Raw genomic sequence first — 7,397 nt, forward strand, 5'->3', positions numbered from 1 at the left:
TCCAACATGCTTCCCCGCTTACATTTCATGTATGGGTTCTTGTGTCTATTTCTTTTTCTGGTAGGGATGGTAGCGGACCGGGGGAAAACGGGCCCGCCCCGCCTCACTCCATTTGGATCGGGGATGAATGACATGAAATAGGGATGGAGGTGGGGATGAAAATTAAAATCAAAATCCATGTGGGGGATAAGGCGGGAATGGGCTTACATTTTCCTCTGCCCTACAGCCGATCCCTGTTAGTAAAATAACTAAAATACCTTTAGGGATGACAATGAACAGGGGAGAAAATGGGGCCCTGCCCCGCCTAGCTCCATTTAAACCGAGGATGAAGGACATGAAACTGGGATGGAGATTAAAAACAAAATCCGTGCAGAGATGAAGGCAGGGATGGAGGGCAGAATTTTGAGACGGGGCGGGGGTGGAGACCTTATCCCCCGCATCCACCAGGGCATAGCCATCCCTATTTCCTGGTAACTATGCTCTGGACCAAATTAGATATTGAAGTGGTGGTACCCGATCTCTATATGGATTCACTTGGACCTGGCTTAGGCAGAAACAGATTCAGGTCTGTATTCCGTAGGGAGATCGATGGTTTGGATTTGAATGGATATTGGACTGAATCTAAACTCTATAGTAGGATTTAGAAAAGCAAAAACATCGGATTAGTAATCGGATTTGGATTCTTTTTAGGATTTTTACATAAGAATCCAAATTCAAATCCCAACTGGACTTGAAATCAACCTATATCCGTTTCCTATTACAGGTAAACATTTTATCTGATTAGCCATTTAAGTTAGTCGTGTCCGGATTCGGTACTAGCAATTTCCATTTGAATCTAAGTCCAACTCTCAATTAGGTTGGATTCAGCAATAACCATATCCAACCGAATCCAGCCCGTTTACATGCCTGGGTTTTGGACAAAAGGAACTATACCGTACCCAGTAAAATGTTCAATTTGAAAATATTGTATATGTGAAAATTCCAGGTATTAATTGGATCTTGGTCAGGCACTAGTTCTGGTTTATAAACCAGACCCATTCTGTCTACGACTCGGATCCCCGGGACCCCGGGGTTAGACAACTAACTATTGACCCATTACACTAAGCCCAAACTTGGGTCCTATTCGATTGGCTCACATCCCAACCAATTAAGAGCTGTAAGCCTAACTAAAGGCTAGGGATGTGAAGGAATTGGATTTTATCCGATATCCATCACATAATATGTAAAAAGACAAATCTGGTATGAGCTTTTCACCATCAGAATCTGAATCTGAATCTGATTTATTTAGCAAAAATCCAATTTGTTGGATATTTGGACATGTCTGATCCGAATCCGAACTGTTTACATCCCTACTGAAGGCCTAGAGGAGTTTGGCCTTTGTTGGATTATGGGATTCTGGATCGGGTTTAGGAAGTGGGTCTGCCAGACCGTGGCATTAACCAGTCAATTGACTTAAATCTAGCCGAGCCAAAAGTAGGCCTGTTTTGTATACCTTTTATTGATGAAAAAATTTAAAATTTGGTGTCCTTTTGTCCTATATATTTTTTAAAAATTTTATGAATTCGCGACTTGAACTCGTGTCCAACATCAAATCATACTCGTGTCTTTGCGACATAGTTGTGAATCTTTACTGCACCTACGGGTGTCAATGGGTTGGACCCCTCATAAAATGGGTGTGTCCAAACCTGGATCCGACTAAGTGATGCAGGTATCAGATCTGGATTTGTGTCTGATCAGATTTTTTATAAGAAAACCATATCCCTATCCAATAAGAATTACATAAACCAGACCCAGTCCATAACTGGTAAAATAATATTTTAAAGTTTTTTACATTGAAAAATTGAGGATCTTAATCGGAACTCAGGCGGAACCGGGGTTTGGTATAAAATTCATAAATGATACCTGACCCATTTAACAATCGGATCTCACGGGTACCACCCAGATAGTTGATTGGACTCCCTTCTTTGTAACCAAACCCTAACCCTATCTGGTACGGGTTGGGATCGGGTCAATTCGTTGACAAGCAAATATCAACCCGGTTCTAGGACAAAGGGAGTTGATTTTCCGAGTCGTCTGAAGTTGGTCAGAAGATGACTGACCAAAAATTATGGAGCATGTTACTCGTTTTACTTATTATTATGTCATGACACGGCCAATATTATTATATTCTCAATATTTTAATCATGCATTTTTCCTATAGTGGAAAATATATTGACCACCTTCAAATGTTTTTTCCCATGAGAAAAAGAAATACAATGGTTTTCTTTAAAAATTTGATAATCTGCTTGGTTTGCATGTGGAGACTTTTCATCTAATCTTGATTAGCCTTTGCTTTGTGTCTATATAATATATAGCTATGACAAATAGACGTGTAGATGGGACAATTATGATCCGAATATATAATTTTTGTGAATATTAAAAGTAGGGGCGTCAACGGGTCGGGTTTAACCGGATCCAACCCATACCAAACCCTATAGGGTCCAAGTTGGTGATAAATAAGAAGACTTGGGTCTGGACCCGAAAGTCCGATTAATACATGGATCCGGGTATAGTTTGTGAAATTTAATACTAGACCCCGACCCAACCCAAGTTCCAATTAATTCCCACAATGTTTCAATGTAAAAATAATAATAAAATATTATTTTACTGGGTATGGCCCGGGTTTGGTTCATGTAGTTCTTATCGGGTTTGGATATGGTTTCTCATATGGTGGGTCTGATTAGACTCGGTCCAGACCCGATACCATACAGGAAAATTGGAGCTAGGTCTGGTTTCACCTGGGTCCGAACCAAACCCGACCCGTTGACACCCCTAATTAAAAGACGTTGATAGATATATTTTGACTATTTGGTGGCTAAGGGGAAGGCCGCAGGGTTTTATCTGATTGGGGATGGGCCATATGGTAGAGCATCAATCTCTCTCTTAGGTGATAAATATCAAAATAATTATTTTAAGCATTTGCTTTTTAAAAATATGTTAATTATTATGCATAAAAATATATTTGTGAAAAGTACAATTTAAGTTCTTAAGATATACATATACAAATTAAGACTTGCATTCTAAGAGTGTGTTTGAGAGCTGAGGTCATAGATGTAAGAATCATAAATATTTTTTAAAAAAATAAAGTTTTCCCTAAAAATCAAATGCTTTAAGAGCTGATCCCTAAAAATCAAGTACATAGATCACATCTGTACGGTCAGAATTTAAAAAACAACATAAAAATGACTGAAAAAAACTATTTAACACATAGTTTAGCAACAAATGGGTTTAGCACCGACCCATTACTCAGTAAAGACAAACAAATATGTATATACAACTAAATATCTAAACAAAATAAAATACCCTTTAATATTGCTTTATATATATTTAAATTAAAACGTAATGGCCCATTCATATGGAGAGGCGTAGATTATGCTAATTTTTTATGATAAATAAGATGAATAAACAATAAAAAAATGTTTGCATTTCAAAAAAAATTTGTTGAGAACTTTATGCATGGGGTGACACTGACCAACCCCATGCATAATATATTTTTATGGTCAATGATGAGAAGAGAGGATTGATTTATGGAGATATTTTAGGTTAGAGAGTGAGAGTGGGGGGGGGTGTAACTTAAGAGCTTTTAAAAATTATAAGATGCCATGTAAGACTTTTTTTTCTTGGAAACTATATAAAAAAGGGTAAACAAAATTTTAATGACATTGTCAAAAAACATGACAAGGATGTCAATTTAGAAAAAATAATGAAACATCTAATTTTTGACACTCATTACCCTTGCTTCTGCTTTTATAATATTTAGGATTTAGGGTTAGGATATGATTAAGATTAGTATTTAGGACTTGGGATTAGGATTTATTTGAAATACTCGCAAGTGTAAAATGATACTTTTGTCATTTTATTATAAAACAACTGATTTCATATCAGTTTATGACTTTTTCTTAAATAAATTAACAATGAGGGCATTTTAATCATTTTGACTAAACAAGGGTCAACTTAATGATTTTAAGACCAAGCATATCTTAGAAGCATAAATGATAAAAACATGATGCTAAATGTAATAACTGAAAAGTTGATCGGTTCATGTGAATATTAAATAAGTTGAGCAGCTTTTTGTAAACTATTCAATTATTAAGTTTAAAACTGCCCAGCTACTTACTAACGTCCACTGGAAACCGTGCATTTGCTGATTGAACTTTTTGGAGAAAATTTCAATGTTTTTTAGTTAAGGGTCATATCAAACAAGTTTTTTTTTTTGTTTTGGCTCGTTTGTGACTTTGTATTGCCTTAATTTTTATTTTTATTTTAAAAAGGAAACACAACTCAAATAGGGTGTTTGAACAAAGCAGATCAAGTCATATTGTATATAACTTATCGTGTTTTTTAAAGAAAACTTAAAATTTCATTGAGTGGAACGAGGGTGATGAGTAGGGAGCCGAGCTTGGGCTGTGGGCTGTTCGAACTGGGCTTGTTTCAAAATGTCCCTATTCAAGCTCGGCTCGATCTCGGAGCCGTGCTTCAACGACACTGTTCAGACTCAGCTCTGTTCCGAGCTCGAGCCAAGCTTGAACATCATTCTAAAATGGTGAATACAATAATGATCATTTGAGGTGGGATTCAATCCCTGACCTTCCCAAACGTTGCACAAACAACTCACTACTCCGCCAGACCAAAGTAATAAAACCACTAGATTAGGGTCTAGAAAAAAATGTGAGGCATAGAACTTGATGTCAGTATCTTTTGCGAAAGAGGCTAACGAACTACCCAGTAACCTGAGACTAACTCTTAGATTTTAAGTTAGAAACATATATATATATATATATATATATATATATATATATATATATATATATATATATATATATATATATATATATATATATATATATATATGTGTGTGTGTGTGTGTGAGAGAGAGAGAGAGAGAACCTAATTGAGCTTTTCAAGCTTAATTGAGTTCAACGGCTTGATCAAGCTCGGCTCGTTTATGCACACCAAGCCTGAACTTGTGTTCAAGCTCGACTTATTTATTTTCACAAACGAGCACGAGCCGAGCGGCTCGTTGTGCATATCTAATGATGAACCATACAGCAAAATGATTCAAAGAGAAACTGAGATTCATTCATCGACCTGATTAATCTTGTTGCCCTACAGATGGCATTGTTGATCAAGCAAGGTCATCGTTAGGCCACCTGATGAAAGCAAAGGCCCCAAAGGTCACTCATGGCTTTGAAATGAATTTCCGACAGTGTAATGATGCATTTCTAAAGTTCCTTGAGTTGTTTTTTTTTTTTTAAAGGTACCACCAGACAAAGGTGATCCACCGTCTCCATGACATCCATTTTCCTTGATCACTACAAGAAAAATGTTAATTAGCGACGGACATTTGTAACAGAAATAATCTATTGTAATTTTGTGATGAATTAGTGAGAGAAAATTAATCATTCTTAAAAATTAAAATTAATTACGAAATTTGAGACAAAAATTTATGTCTCAAAATTTATCGCTAATTAACGACGGCTTAGTGATGAAATATAATATGGCTCAAACTGCATCACAACTTTACGACAGATGAGTGACAATTTTTTTGTCCCTACTTCATTTTAATTGGTGACAGATTTTGAGACAGAATTTTTTTATCGCTAAGCCGTCATTAATTTTTCTCGTAAAACCCTAATGTGAGCCCATTTCTTTTTTTTTTTGTTTCATCCCTCGTGCCGCCCGTCACCTCCTCTTTCTTTCCTCACTCCTTCTCTCTCGTTGCCGTGTGTCACCGTCGCTTGTCCCCTCCTCTTTCTTCCCTTACTCCTTCTCTTTTGTCACCGTGTGTCACCGTCACGCTCCATCCGTTGCCGCCCACCACCTACCGCTCGTCGCTCATCACCTCCTCCTTCTTCCCTCACTCCTCTTTCATCGTCGTGTGCCATCGGTGCCCATCGCCCGTCACCCGCCGCCTGACCACTGTCGTGTGCCGACCTCCTCTTCTTCCTCCCCCTTCCCGAGTCCTCTCCTCACCTCCTTCCTTCCCCATCCGCAGGCCGTCAAAGCAGTACCATCGACGACCTCCTCTTCTTCCTCCCCCTCCCCGAGTCCCGCCCAAGCAGTTGCAGGCCAGCCACAAGTCATTTGAAGGAGGCTACAGAATGCCAAACAATGTCCAAATAGATGTTCGGATGATTTTTTTTTTTTTCAGCATTGCACATGACACACACATGCTAGCGAGCTGAAAACCTCTATTTTTCTGGTGGATTTGTGTGGTTAGTTGATTGACTGAGAGTACCCACAAGAACGTTTTGGCCCCTCGATGATGGCCCTGAACCCCAAGTTACTCCAATGGCTGATACGAAAGAGGCCAACATGTAAACACCAGATTTGCTAAGCCTCCATGATCAACGATCTGGTTCTGCTTGTAATGAGACCGAACTTAGCTGCTGAAAATAGAGGTTTTGTCCCCACCACACATCTCATTTAGGATCTGTGAGGGTGGGGCCTGTGCACACCTGGTAATTGAATATAACCAATAAGTTGGTTATATGCAATATGACCTGGTTTGCGTTTAAACAGAGGTTGGCTGTGACCGAATTGCTGTTTGCCAAAATTAATCAAGTCTTGGACAGCCTTTATAAAGAATGTGTGTCCAAGTGGATGTGGTACTCATGCTGCGCATGTTTGCAAAGCCCTATGAGAGTGGTATACTATTTTCTCAAGTTCTTGTGATTTTTTTTTCTTTTTTTTTTAAATGAAAAGAATAAAGTTATTGTGATTATAAATCACACCCCACTATGACCCTGTAACCAGAATCACAGGCCGAAGAATCACAATGACATATGTGATTAAAACAAACATACCAAAAATCTACATACACCAAATGGTCAGGGATCCTATCAAGTTTCATATTGACCCATAGAGGCACGTGCCTCTCTCTCTCTCTCTCTCTCTCTCTCTCTCTCTCTCTCTTGCAAAATCACAATATGTGAGATGTATAAGCAGTGGCGTAGCTAGCTAGGATTCATGTGAAGGGGGGGCAAACAGGGGTGTAGGAAAAAAAAACTGGTTTGATAGTCGGGGGTTGGGGGCAGCGCCCCTGAAACAATTTTTTTTTTAGATAAAATAAAAAATGGCTACAATTATTAATAAAAATCTATTTCATATGGACAAATCAAACTATTTGCTGCAGTCAGGGCTGGGCTGGGCTACAAAAATGGATAAAAATCTATTTCATATGGAATCGGAGCTGGGCTAGGACTGGGCTTTTAAAAAAAAAAATTAACTATTTCGGGAGGCAAAACTGGGCTACACCCCAGTCCTGCCTGATGAGTTGTGGAGCCTGATTCACTGTTTTTACCCTTGCAGGAAGAAGGGTCTGGGGGCTCCCCCCGACGCGGGTCCCGGTTGGGACT

This window comes from Nuphar pumila, chromosome 6 (genome assembly GCF_984573655.1).
Source record: "Nuphar pumila chromosome 6, dmNupPumi1.hap1.1, whole genome shotgun sequence".
Classification (NCBI taxonomy): Eukaryota; Viridiplantae; Streptophyta; class Magnoliopsida; order Nymphaeales; family Nymphaeaceae; genus Nuphar; species Nuphar pumila.